General features: G+C 38.2%; 1 long non-coding RNA gene across 1 annotated transcript in view; it reads left to right on the top strand.

Annotated features, from left to right (window-relative positions):
• Positions 1-1,533: 1,533 nt before the first annotated feature.
• LOC144930539 (uncharacterized) overlaps positions 1,534-15,245 on the top strand; it is an 803,962-nt gene continuing 790,250 nt past the window's right edge. The window contains exon 1 of the long non-coding RNA XR_013635747.1: positions 1,534-1,784. This is a non-coding gene — a long non-coding RNA (uncharacterized LOC144930539). The remainder of the gene's footprint in view (positions 1,785-15,245) is intronic.

The following is a 15,245-nucleotide window of genomic DNA, read 5'->3' as shown; positions in this document are numbered from 1 at the left end:
GTGTAAATTTACCCACATGAGTAGTCCCAATGACTTCGATAAGGTCAATAATAACAATTTCCCTTTCATGGGACTACTTATATGAATGTATTTACACACACGTTTATGAGTTCACATGACCTGTCCTTAAGTTCATACCATCATTTTGATTAGTCAAGCCTGACCTTCCTCTCAAAAAATTTAAAGCTAATCATACTTCTTAAAAGATATAGAACAGTGAAAGGTTGTCTAAACTTCCTGGACAAAATTCTGCAGTTGCATGCATGTGTCTAAATGCTTCAGAGGCAGCTGTGCATATCACATGGCAGAATGTGGCCATGTAATGTATGGTTAGATTGTATTACAGATGAGTTAGGTTAGTAACAATTCTGAGAGGACTAGAAATTGAAAAATAAAGAACCACTGTATCTTAAAAGAATACAGATTGCTTTAATATGCTGCTTGAAGATCTACCATCAATAAAAAAGATACTTTACAAAAAACCTGTAAAATGAGAGGTTTTGAAGTAATTCCCCTTGAAATCATGAATCTTTTGAAGATACTGGTTTTGTATTTAATTTATATAAATAAAGAATGAAAGGAAGATGGCCTGATGAATTCTTCTCCTGAAAAAATCTATATATGGTATAAGCAATGAGTGCATATTACACAGAAAAAAATGAGAGAATAAGAGACAGAGGAATAAAAATATTTAGGGCTCAATTCTCTCCTCATTTGGGTAATCTAGATCTCCAAAACCTCTTGTAACTCTTGTATTTAGAGGCTGCCAGCGATCTCTGTGATATGTTGATACATGCAAATTCTTCTATACCCTAAAAAGGATGTGGGTTTGTCTACCCGGTGTTTTAATCTGCAGAAGGGTGTAAATTTTAGTCCACACTAGCATGTCATGCACTAATAGGCCTGTGTCGACCCTACTTGTGCACACTAAAAATTTCTTTGTGTGTTAATGTATTCCCAGTTAGCGTGCGGCATGCTAGTGCGCATTAGAATTTATATCCCTTCTGGTGCGGACTAAAGCACTATGTAGAAAGAGGTCAAGTCTCACCAGATATACATGTTCTCCACATTTCAATCTCTGTTTTCAGGTTCTCTAAAGAATTCATTGCCATAGAAATTAACTACTTCCCAGGTAAATTACATTATCTCAGTAAGGTTTCTAAGGGGCTTATATTCTTTTCCTTTCCAGGGTTTGGGATATTTTGCCCAGCAGACTGGGCTTGAGATTTTTTTTTTTTTTTGTAATGCAATTCCTCTTACAGTGGAGAAATGTAATTTTAGAGGTGAGTTTTTTGTTGTGTGATCTGAAGCTGAGCAGACTTTAGATTTACTGTAATCTCCTCAAGAAACTTGTTCTATAGCTGAATTCTCTCAACTGACAAAGCTTTATCTCCATTCCTCACGCATTTTGTTCCTGGAATTTTTGAGCTGTATTTTCCCAGGCAGCCTTTGCTGCCTTCAGTAGAGTTGTGGTCACTGACGTACATGGTATCTGGGCGAAGGCCTTGAACTGAAAATGGAAGGGGAGGGGGACACAGGGGAGGGACCAGAGCACAAAGGGGGTATGCTTGGGGCTGAGCTTCGCCTTGAGGAGAGATGAAGCTCCCGGCAGTACTTCTGTTTTGGCCATAGGAACGTGAATTAGAATAAACCAGCCTGAGTACCAAATGCGTGGATCACTCATGTTCTCATCTAGCAGGAAGGGACAGAGCTTCTTGCCACTGGAGAAAGTGTTCTTGGTCACTGAAGATACCTGGTTGTCTGGGCTCTTGTCACTTTGAATGGTATGTGTATTCTTTTAATGCATGGAGAAGTCGGAATGCTTAGGGCCAATATCTGATCTTGAGTTAATTTAGTCTGTGAGAATTGTTCATCCAGGTGCAGATCTGTTGGAACTATTGTGACATGTTTGTAGTTGCATTGGCTGCATCTGAGGAAAATGAGATGTACAACTCATCATCAAGGTATTGTTGGCACCTATTGCTAAAAGTATAGAGGCTTGCTGGACTAATAATCGCAGTTCTATATTAAAAAATGTTCTAGAGACTAAATTAACTAGCTTAGCCAAGTTTATTAACTAAAACAAGGCAGTACACAAAAAGGAGTTGTGTACCATTGTACCACCTTTCTGGGAAATGCTGCCAGCATTCACCTTACACAATGGAACTGATTCAAAGTATGTATTCAAATTAACCATATTTATAGTATAATTCTGTACAAGCTAAATGCACTTTATATGTCACCTAAGATCCATCCCATCAGTTCGTACAAGTACTTTTATTTGTTTTGTTTCTTTCCTTGTCTCTTGTTTTGCACACCACATTCCAAATGCTAGGGGCTATGAAATTACTTTCCCAAGCTTGTTCCAGGGCAGAACATTCATATATTTTATTTTTGACAAGTTCCATCTTTGCCTATGTCGAGTGTGGAGTTGTGGTGTGCAGGGTTTTGTGCAATATATACCTTTACATGAATGAACAGTATTGTAGGAAGAGGACAATAAATTCATTTAGCATATCTATCCACAAGCTGAGTATAAAGTGATGTACATTATGCCTAATGTGTGTGTATATGTGTGTGTGTGTGTATACTGGCTACCACAGCAAAACCTGTGGGATGTGTCTTTCTCCAAGGGGTGCATGCTGATGATGAAGAGGAGGAGAGACAGGGTGGATCCCTCAGGGACCCAGCTTTTGGTTAAAGAAGCAGTTACCCATCACCACTCAGCATTATCCACTACAGTACTGTATAAAAAAATCCTATTCAGTGATGTCAAAGAATATTACCACTAACAATGCTAGAGAAAACCAGGTTCTTCACTATGCTGTCCACAAAATATGTGCGAAGAAGGTTTCACAGATAAGTCTTTACAAAACCATGGTTTGTTATGTCTGACAGTTGTACTGCAGTGTGCAAGAATATAGCCTGAGGCCTTAATTGGTCTATAGTTTGAAGACTGGGTTGTATTTTTCCTTTGGTAGAAAATTATGTAATTTTATATATAATATAGAAATTGATCTACTATTAATAGGCTAAATTTGGCCCTGTTCAGTGTGTATCCAAACTTGTATTGAATGGGATCCTAAAAATACTGAAATTACTTTATTTGAGAGAGGTATCTCAGTGTCAAGTAGATAGACAAGCTAAGTGAAGCTATATCTGTCTAATCTGCCTACTAAGGATATTTCCAGGGTGGTCATAAACTGTAGTATCTCCATAGTGAATATGGTAATTAAGATTTGTATGGAGTTGTCTATAATGAATTACACGCTGGCCTCTGATTTGTTTGTCCTAAATTTGGCAGCTTTTTGTCTCTCTTGGCACATCATGACTAATTTATGTCAACATGTACTTTGCAGCAAAAAAGTAGAGAAGTCCCTGGAAGGTGCACCCATTTACTCCATGTTACATTTGGTAGAATTTAATCCACTGTTCACAACTTTTATGAAAGACAACCCAAAATGTGTGCCTTATTGCTCTTCGTCTGTTTGAACACCTTTTTAGGATGTACACAGAGATTTACCAGATTAAATGTGGTCACATCTCCTTTGCCTTTTTGCATAAATTGCTTGGAGAGAAAAAGTTTGATTGAATTACTAGTTTCTTCAACTCTGTGGTGTTGCTCATTACCTGAAAGTCTCTATGGCAAAACTAGCCCTTCTACTGGTAATCCACCAGGATCTTTAAAAGACAAGTTGTTGGTTTTCACTTGTTAAATTATTTATACAAGTAGTGAAGTTCTGAGCAATATATGGTCCTTATTTATTGAATTGTTCGATAACCTTTATTTTAGTCAGTAAGGGACTCCTTTTCAAGAAAGCAGAAGTTATCCAAGTTTTGAACATTGCATTTTAAGCAGGCAAAAAAGAGAGAATTTTCCCACACACACAAAAATAATTCTTATGTAACTTTTGGTAACAGTGTTTGTCCACACAGACTTGCAAATGAAATTTGTTAGTACACAAAGTGATTATTCTGTCAGCTCATTTTGGGGAGTTGCTACACCTTAGTCAGTTTGTTGCAACTGGAAAAAATCAATAGAGTTTGCACAGCTTTATGTTACTAGGTACAGCTCCTGATTTACTTACTGACTGTAACTGTATTTTAGAGCCTTTATTCAGGAATGTCTGAATTCTGTACTTTTAACTGCAAAGCCTTTGTAAATTCAGTGCTCAGTGAACTGTGTGAAGAACCAAAGCATTTTCTGTACTGCTTGTGTGGTGTTCAGACGCCATGTTTTGGGAACACAATCGTGACCGGTACAGAGAAAGAAATCACGTCCGCAATTTTCTCCATCCCTTGCCATATGTAGAAGTTGGAACTCACAACTCAAAACAGGAATTAACATGAGTTCCATCTGTGAGAGTTTACTACAAAAGTGACATGAAAATGTACTCATATCTCATGAAGTAAAACTGGAGAAATAGGGCCTGCTTCTGATATCATGTGTAAATACATGAACTAACCACACTGAAATTAATAAAATTACTCTTATGTAAAACAAGTGTGAGATCACAGTCAAGTCTGTCGGGCATTTTACCTGTGGGTTTTTTTCCATGTGTTGAAAACATCATTTGGCTTTCACTAAGGCAGTGGAAACCTCTGCGTTCTGTTGGTTGTAACATTCCTCCCTCCCATCCAGAATATTACCTACATGATCAGCAGCACTTGTACCCACAACATGAAAAACTTAGATGGGAGGGGAGAGTTTGCATGAATTTTAAAAGGAAAATCTAGACAAACAATTAAAAGGTTCCCAAGAAAGCAGTAAAGCTAGTCTATCAAAATGCGTGTGTTTGCTGTAATTTATCCTTTTTTTTTCTTCTCTATTTCTACACTTTATTTTGGAAAGTGAATTGGAGTAAAAGATCTCAGGACATTAAATATACTGGAGATGGAGAAGTGGGAGGGAACCAAACTATATACAAAGTCAGTTGTGGCTTGCAGCAAAAAGATAAGGCCAGCCAAAAAGCAAATATGTTAATATTAGTTCAAGGGTTTAAGGAGAATAAGAAGGGTTTCTACAAATACTATAGATCTGGGGAAATAAATGCTAGAGAGAAAGTAATAAATAGCAGGATGAGAGGTAAATTAATAGTGATTTTTAAATGGCTGTGATTACTGAATGGCATTGTAGAAGAACTATAAAGTAAAGACTTATTCGGCATTAAAAATGAAAAGATCATATAAGAACTGCTACAGGATTTAATCCAATGCCCAGTCTTTTCATTGACCTCAGAGGGCATTGGATCAGGCATGTGCATAGCATGGGGAATAATTTTGGAGAATTTTGAATATATGTAAACTAATGACTTATGTTAGTGGCTGATAAACCTACTTAACACTCAGGGGTGCTTGAACAATTTATATAGTAAGGGTGCTAGGAATCATTGAATCAAACTGTAAATCCTGTATATGATGGAAAACACTTCAAGCCAGAAGGCATGGCAGCACCCCTAATTCCAGCACCTCTGAAGACTCTGCATTTATTTATGAAAAGCCATGCTGATCAGATGAAGTACTGGAGGACTGGGGAAAAAGCTAATGTATTGAACTCTACACATGGAAAAAACAGTGCTTGTGACAATAAATGTTGTGCAAATTTAACTAAAATCCTTACTATTAACAGTGGGACAAATGCCCAAACAAAAAATCACAGAATATCTAGAGCATAATGAGCACTGAACAGCATATTTTTTATATTGCATTTAAAACTTGAATTACTGAAGTGCCTGGAGGCCCCAGTCAGGATCTGGGCTTTATTGACCTATGCGCTGTGCAAGCACAAACAAATGCATGGGCCATGACCTTAAGACATTACAAGCTACATAGACAAGACAAAGGGATGAAGTATTATCACCCAATGTTTTAGTTTTTTACAGCTGGAGAATTGAGGCACAAAGAGATAATGACCACATTCTCAAATGAGAGATGAACCCTTTGTGCCACTCACAACCTGCTAAGGACCTTTTAACAATGGCATGACTTTGAACTGCCCTGCCGCTCATCGAACCATAACCAGGGGCAGGACCCAAGCAGAGCAGCCCTCAGAATCTATACTCGGCTCTCTGATGCTCCATCCTACAGTGAGTGGAGCTTGGCAGCAGGAGAAAATCTGGTCCTAAGTGACTTGCACAAGATTGTACACAAAGTTTGTGGCAGACACAGGTATTGAAACCAGGTCTTTTCAATCAGAGTCAAGTGCCTTAACCATAAAAACATTTTTTATCTATCTGTAAGGTTTGAGTGATCTAAAACACTTGCATAAATGCCAAGGCACATGAGAAATCCCATTGAATCCAATGAGGCTATTCACATGCCTAAAGATAAGCATGTGTGCAAGTGTTCACAGGGTTAGAGACCAGGATCTGTTTTTACACTGCAGTAATTTTTATTGTTTAGTATGTTAACAACTTTTAAAAATGCTGAAGACTTTAAACCATATTAACCATAAATTGTGTTTTCTTTTATTTATTTGTTCAGTTGTTACTGCTGGCTTGAGGAAACCTTTTTCTTTATTCTTCCCATAACTTGTGGGGTGTTTATTAGAGATATCTTATCCAACACTACTTAAAACATTTTATAATCTTGACTGGAGGAAAGAGCAATGCAATAATATTTATATATAAAGATTGGGATGAAATATATAATTGATTTGTTATGGCTTCCTGTCATCTGTAACACTAAACTTGGGTACGCTATATAAAATATAAGTAAGAATCAGTATTAAAACTATTCTCTGCATAACTTAAACAGAAAAGCAACAGTTTCTGCTTCTATCGCATGTCAAATTTTACCATTGGACTAGAGCAGTGGCTGTAATTTTGGCTTCTCTGGCACCTAAAATTTGTTTCTCTTAGTAAAGTTTTGAGCATACAAGTATCTTTAATCTAATGCCAGAGTGAGATGTCTAAACTTCAATCTGTCTTTGAAAAAAGTGGCAGTCTTTTTTAGTGTGCAGAGAGAAATCTTCTGAGGTCAGGGCTGATTTTTTTTTTATTACTAGATCAATAATAAAGATAATCATACAGTGCCTCTGAGTTTTGTCATATCTGACCTTGAAGTACTGGATTGCTCAATACAAGTCAGAAATGTTTAATCTCTTCATGTTTGTTTGACTAATTTAAAAAAATATATATACAGCAGCATTCAATTCAGATATAACTGCAGACCAGAGGCACAAAAGGTAAATAAAAGTGACAAAATATGTAAACAGTATTGGATCGAAAGGAAGGTCTCCTTCCGGACCTTAATGGATGTTATTTATCCTGTTAACTGAGCTCCTAACAGAAATGTATAATTTCTTTTCTATTTATTGTGTGACAAACAGAGCAAGATTTATCAGGATTAGCTCCTAACCATAACAGAGGAAGCTTAAACATTTTGTAAAAGCAGCTGCTTTTACTTAATATTGAAGTAAAACATAAAATAGTTATAAGAAGTTGAAAGAAAATGAGAGAGGTCAACCCATGTGAAAATATTCTAATCTTTGGAGAGACTGTAGGCATGGAAAAACAAACATTTTAATCACTGAAGAAATATAGAGCTAAATATTAAAATTCTGAACACATTGGTTTTATATAGATCCTTTCATCTCAGGTTTGGAAATAGCTTCTCAAACAGTGGGTTAGATCTTCAGCACTGTTGAGATATATTTGGTGCCTTTGAGGATAGGGGTTGGGGTAAGGTGGTTGCTCAAAGTTTTACCCCTCTAGCAATAGCCCCAAGTGTACTGGGGTGCTCTGACCTTTCCCTGGTAATACCTTCTGAATAAGGGAACAAGAAGAGGGTGCACCATGTGTTGATATCTCCATGCAGGGGAACCTTCAATTGGTCAGATTCTCTAGGTGTCCAGCTTCACAAAGCAGGCAGAATGACACCAGAGAGATAATCCTGTGGTCCCTCATGAGGCAGATCCACCATTGTATCCCAGGGAACTTCTACAGGTGGAGTGCTTGCAGGTCTGGACACTTGGTTAAACTTCTTAACACCAGAACTGAGATAGGTTAAGACTGATAGATTGAGATACAGAGAGGTTACATGACTTCTCTAAGGTCAGGTAGCGGTCAATTAAAGAATAATAGAATAGAACATAGGAATCATTGCTTTTCCAAATAGATCATATTACTCTACTGAGACTATCAACTGGGAATATATTTTCTTTAATAATTAGGATAGCAGATAAAATGGATAGGACAGACTTCTTAACTGGCAAGCAAGATCTATTCAGGTGAGCAAAATGTAAACTCTGAATTTATGAGCCCATATCCAAAGGCAGGACTTGGCTCCCAAAAGAAGAAAATTATCAGTATGTCTTACAGAGAAAGCACAAGATATTAAGCCAGTAAAACAACAAAAACAATAAATGTGTCTGGAATACCAAAAGAACCTATGAACTCAGTCTCCTGAGTGTGCTGAGGAGGCAGAAAAGTTGGGAACAGTGTTGTGCAGGGAAAAGAACAAAATATCATATCAGAAATTAGAGCACAAACCTTGTTTCAGCCATGAATACAAGAAGTAGTCGCTGATGTTTCCTCAGTAAAACTTATTATGATACATATGGAAAAGGACACCAAAGACTTAACCAACAGAATGGCAGAAACAGAAAAGCCAACCGAGAAAGCTTAAGAACACCTAATGAAATTAAATAGAGAAATAAAAGAAAAATGCATGAGAGAAGCCTACATAAGTATGGTAGAACTAGAAACTTTAGCACAAAAATAACTTGCTTTCTTGGAATACTAGAAATTACAAGAAACAGTGGGCAATCAGTGTGTCATACTTACATGTAAAACAACTGCTGGATATTGATAATGTAACAGAATAGGATGACAATGAGACAACACAGATCTTGTTCATATTAGGACAGCTCAAAATTCTTCTGTCAAGCTTTTTTTTAAAGGGAACTTGGATTTTTCTATCAAATATTGTGAGTGAGAGAATGAGGAATGTTGGCTTTCTCTAGGAAAATTTTGAGGTCAAACTTTCAGGCTTTGGTTTTTCAACGAAACGTTAAATTTTCCGCTCAAAAATGCCCCACACAAATTCTAATCTAGTCTAGTTTTAGCATTAATACCACTGTCATGAAAACCAGTGAGAGTTACCCAGCTTGTTCAATCTCTTTGAAATGTCATTGTCAGTGCAGTCAAAGTTTAGACCACTACTGGTTGTCCTGAGAAGAAACTGACACACAAGTCTGGTATCTTTGATGCAATCTTGTTTTTTTACTAAGAATGTACAGAGTTCTTTCTCCAAACACAGGTGGAACAAAACAAAACACACACACTACCAAAAAACAGGAGCCAGCTTCCTTGCTTGAAGCATCACACTCTTTTGACCAGTTTGTTTAAGCAGTATATGTCTGGTTTTCTTTCTGCTTCTCTCTGTGGTTCTTCAACCTGAGCTTTCTCTCTCTCCCTCTCCCCTGCATACAAACACACCCTCACACAAAGACTGTACCCTGTAGAGCCCTCTGCCCATGAAATCCAAATTACTGAGTGGGCTCACATACGCCTTTTCTTTTAGGTGGGGCTGCTCAGCTGTCTCTCACAGCTATTTTAAATTAGGGGTGGGGTCACAACAGTTTAGATCGGTTTAAGTTAACCCAGAACAGTAGTACAGACCATCTACCATCTGATAATAGCGGTAGAGGCAAGCTTCCCATTAGTACACTAGACCAGTTTTACAGTTTTATTCCTAATGATAGCTATCAAAAGCAACACTCCATAATCCACTTAGAATTATACTTTTTACATTTTATACCAGGTTAGAATTTTTATGTGACGTTTTTTGGGAAAAAAATGCTAGTAGACTATAAAATCTTATTTCCTAGACAAGGGATCAGTTTCCAACAGACAGTAATGCAACATTATTTGCACAATTTTTTACATCAACTAATTGGTGTGATCAAATATTAAATCTTATAAAGTCCACGTACAGCTACAGTAGTCTATAACCAAATGACTTCATAACATCCAACAGATCAATTGTTCCAGTTCTATTCCTAAAAACTTCTGCTCCACCAATCAATTGCACTTAAAGAACTTAAAGTTTGTACTTAACTTAATGTATCCTGATGTATTACTATTAATAATTGTACTATTGTTTGTACTTAATTGTTTGTACTATTACTAATGTATCCTGATGTAGTACTATTACTTTTGAAATCTTTACTACACCTGTAAGTTGAAACTTGATTTGGACACCCAAATTCTTCTTACCAAATTAGTTCCCATTAATTGAACTCCCTATTCCCATTCAACCTAATAGGAATTGTGCATTCAATTCCCCTGGGCAGCCTTGAGAACCTCAGCTTTAGTAAACAATATAAGAAGGCAACAGTATGTATCCAACAACATACTTCCATTGCAGAACTATAAAAGAGTAGAAAGTAAAGGTTGATTGGGTGATATACAGAAGGTGCAAATGATAAATTAATACAGGATATGGTAGTAGGGAACTCAAGTCCCAAAATTGTAGTTTTTCAGAATTTTTAGCCAAAGTGTTTCTTTAAAGGTGTAGAATTTTGTTCAAGAAAGTATCACTGGCATGGCTAACTATACTCCATTGAAACATACTTTAAACTTTAGCTCTGACTATTGTTTGAAAGTCTCAGTAAAGTTGAGGAATCTAGAAAAAGAAGTATTACAGAAAGCAAAGCCAAAATCATTCTAATATATGACAACAGAATGAATGGGGACTTCAATAATAATTACTGAAAAAATAACAAAGGAAACAGATATAAGAAACATAAAATTCTCTCCAAAGCTCAGAACAATGCACAGGGGAAAAAAATCATCAGGCATGGAATATTTCAACTACCCCCCCTTAATGGTCACAGTAGGCATCAGCAAATAAATAAAATTGAGGCTTCAGAGATGGATGAGATTTTTTTTTCCTGAAGAAAGAGTAAAGAAAGATTTGCCATTTTTTCTAATTTATTGTTGTGTGAAATAATGAAACAGGGAATGTGCAAGTGTTGTTAATTATTTACTATGAATCAATATTTGTGCTCAGTGCTAATTAAATAAAGACAGTCCCGGCCCTGAGCCGCTTAACTAAATAAACAGAATGGGAGGAACATACTGCTTTTTTCTGACTTCTAAAACTTTTAGTTTTAATGAGGATTTTATGTTAAATGAGAGGTGGAACAAAGAACATTTTTCACTAGAAAAATTCAAAGAGGCAAAGAGAGCTATACACTAGAATAACTGAATAATTTCATTCTGATGGACACAGGTTAAAAATGATAAATAATAAAAAACAAACATCCATAGTTCTACTCTCATGGATTAACATTCTTAGAATCTCACAACTCCTAACTTTGTATCTATTTTCATTACCTGAACTTAATAAAGTAAAACAAGTTGACAGGAAAGTGATAAGGTTTTTGTTATACCTATTAGGAAACAATAAATTAATTGATTTGATTGTGAGTTTCAGGGAAAAAAGTCCTAAAACTTTGTGAAATTGTTCCCCTTTTTTTGACTAGTGTGACAGGGTCAGGCCAGATGGCTACAGGAGAGTAATTTTTTTTTAACCCCGTAGCGTTGAGCGGGGGGGTGGGAGGGGTATGTGACCGGGTCGGGCCAGATGGCTACAGGAGAGTAATCCTATTGGGATCTGGGAAGTGGGTGGGCAAAGCCCGCCCACTGCTAAAGGATCCCCCCCGCATCCTAGGAGGGGGATCCACAGGAGAGTAATAGAAAGCAGATATATTAGCCCCAGGTTAAGTAGGTCCCTTTTCCCTGGGTAAGGTAACAGGGAAGGTTCCAGAACAATCAGGAACCTTCTGGAGACAATTTAAACAGACAGGCTGATTAGAACACCTGCAGCCAATCAAGAAGCTGCTAGAATCAATTAAGGCAGGCTAATCAGGGCACCTGGGTTTAAAAAGGAGCTCACTTCAGTTTGTGGTGAGTGTGTAAAGAGCTGGGAGCAAGAGGCTCTAGGAGCTGAGAGTGAGAACGCATACTGTTGGAGGATTGAGGAGTACAAGCATTATGAGACACCAGGAGGAAGGTCCTATGATGAGGTTAAAGAAGATGTTGGGAGGAGGCCATGGGGAAGTAGCCCAGGGAGTTGTAGCTGTTGCACAGCTGTTTCAGGAGGCACTCTAGATAGCTGCATTCCACAGGGCCCTGGGCTGGAACCCGGAGTAGAGGGTGGGCCTGGGTTCCCCCAAAACCTTCCAACTCCTGGCAGACACAGGAGGAGTTGACCTGAACTGTGGGTTCACGAAAATGGCCAAACTGAGGGCTGCCGTGAAGCTCCAAGGCGAGCAAATCTGCCAATAAGTGCAAGACCTACCAAGGTAGAGGAGGAACTAGCTATACTGTTTGAAAGCTTAGAAATGTAGGAGAATGAATGGATGGCTCACTGGTGACTGGAAAAAGAGCTGTGATTAGTGGGTGGGTGGAATCAAGTGTTGCTGCTTTGAAGGATATAAGCAGTTTGTGAAGTTACTGCAGTCTAGAAAATTCTCAAAGGCGGGCTTCCTTTCACATACGGGAAAACTTAGTTTCAGAATGGTTATGACTTGCTCAGATTACTACTCCGAAATACTGATTTACTGTAGGAATTTGGGCATGACACAGTTTCGCCATCTGTAAATTGGGAGAAATTTATATTTTCAACTTCATAGCCTCACATACCCCTCACTAATATGATGCATCGTTGCAAAGAGGTAAGGGCTGTTACTGGAGGAGGTGAGCTTAGAACTACCAATCGAAGCATAATTAAACACCCTACCACAGGAAAAGTGGGATGAGGGTGAATTTGTAGCCCAGGGTGAGCATGCTCATGCTTTATGGTGTTGGGCATCTGACAAGTATTAAGAGCTCTGGAACCCTGCCCTGTACTAAACTCCATGTGAAGTCCGTAACAATTTTGTCTAACAAATTCTGCATCGAGCATTGTGTCATCAGCTTAGATCAAATCTGGAAAGATACTTAACAAAATAAATAAAAAACTAGACACCCAAACGCATTATTTTAAAGGAGACTTTTCCCCCACAAACTTTCTAGGAATAGGTAACCCCAAATACAGCTGAAATACGGTTGAACCCATTACATCTAGGAGGAATCAGAGTACCAAATTAAAGTAGCTATTACATAGAATATAACTTGTAACAAATATTACCAGTGCTAGCAAACTGTTGTAGTAGCCAGGCAAGTTACAAACAAACTTCAACAGGACTTTATTTTTTAAAGTGGAAATCTCTTTTCCAAGCTGCTGCTGCACCCTCAGTAGCTCTCCCTCAGCCTCTTCAACTCCTCCCACCCCCCTTCCTGTTTCCTGTCCTTTCAGACTCGCAACAGCCAGTGCTCCCAATTCTAATAATTACAAGCAACATCTAAACACCACATTCCCTCCTCTCTTAAGAAACTCTCCCAATTACAATAAACATTGTTGTTCTAACCACAGGAACAAATAGGAAACAAGGCACTATACTGTTGACAGAATTATCACACTAAAACACTATAGATACTACATAACATAGTCTCTAGTCCAGACAGGTGGTCATCTGGGTCTGACAGGCCGTCTCTCAAGCCCCGGTTCCAGTGCAATGTCTTGTTGTGTTGATACTATGGTGAAGTCATCCAATGCAGACTGGGTGTTGGCATAATCTCCTCTTGCTGCGTAGGCAGGTGCAAGATAAGAAGCATTCCATACCAGCCCATCAGAAAGTCAGTAGGTGTAAGGTCCCTTCTTCTCTATGATTTTAAGAAGAGGTGTGAATTTATGGTCCCCTTTGCGTAAGATTCCAGGTTTTTGTACTCTAACGAAGGAACCACACTGAAACTTTGGTTCCTTAGCACCCCGTCGCTTGACTGTGAAAGCCTTATACTTTGCTTGGTTCTGTTCAACTGTTTTTCTCTTGTAATTGTTTGTCTGCAGCGATAGTGAACTTTTCTGCAAAGGAGTCACAGCCTGAACTGTGCCTCCTGTATCCATGCTCATTATTTTGGCTTCAGCTGTAGCTGACTCAATCTAGGTAGCAATGGTTATTGCTTTTTCTAGTGTAAGTTGTGGTTCGAGAAGTAAGCGTTCTCTTACACGAAGCATGGTTGTTTTCTCGATGAGCTGGTCTCTAATCATCTCATCTGCCATGTTCCCAAAGTCATAAGTTACAATCAGATTCCTCAGGGAAACAATATACTGCATTATAGTCTCCCCTGGTTTCTGCTCACACTGGCGAAATCTGTAGCGATTAGCTACTACATTCATTTTTGGTGGAAAAAAAATGTTCTTTAATGCAGTGAGTGCAGTCTCATATTTATCGTCTGCAAAGTGTAAAATATACGCTGCCCTTCTGCTCCAAGGCAGTGGATTAGCAGAGCACGCTTTCTTACTTTGGAAATCTCTGTAACACTGATTCCAAACAGGTCAGTCTCAAACATATGGATCCAGGCAGTAAAAGCAATTGGAGGCTCACCTGAGCTTTGTAGAAAGGGTGCAGGTGGGTTCAGAGGCAGAAGACCCATCCTCATCGCCAAAATGTTATAGTAGCCAGGCAAGGGACTAACAAACTTCAACAGGACTTTATTTTTTAAAGTGGAAACCTCTTTTCCAAGCTGCTGCTGCACCCTCAGTAGCTCTCCTTCAGCCTCTTCAACTCCTCCCCCCTCTTTCCTGTTTCTGTCCTTTCAGACTCCCAACAGCCAGTGCTCCCAATTCTAATAATTACAAGCAACATCTAAACACCACGCAAACCAAGCAGAGAATAATCCCTAGATAATGATATAATCAAAAATAAATATGGATAATTATATATGAGGCTCTCTACTGAAATGCAAAACAGAAATGAGGCATGAATCCAATAACATACACTGCATCTGTCTGTCTATTTTAAATAAGTCTATAACCTAGATATCTAAGCACCAATGCTTTTCTGGGTGTCGGATTGGAGGGAAGAAGCTTGGAAATAACACTGGAATAGAGTTAGGTGAAAAGAGGAGAAAGTGATATATGATTTCCACCAAATGCCATATGATTTCCTCCAAAACTGGCCAAAAAGCTGCTTTCTGTAAATAAATGAAATGGGGATCCAGGTGGGCAGAGCATGGGAAGAATTGGGGGAGAGCATCTTTATGTGGCATAATTCTTTCTTCACCCGGTTAAAACTCACACTAGAAAAACCTGAGTACATTAATCTTGCTCTGAGCAACACTGGGATGTGTTCTTTGTAAACCCAATCATTGTGGTCACAAAGTGCAGCCATGTGCAGACAAACAATGGCAACA

Source organism: Lepidochelys kempii, chromosome 5 (assembly GCF_965140285.1).
Source record: "Lepidochelys kempii isolate rLepKem1 chromosome 5, rLepKem1.hap1, whole genome shotgun sequence".
In the NCBI taxonomy this organism is placed as follows: domain Eukaryota; kingdom Metazoa; phylum Chordata; order Testudines; family Cheloniidae; genus Lepidochelys; species Lepidochelys kempii.
This window is presented reverse-complemented; position numbering and strand designations above follow the sequence as displayed.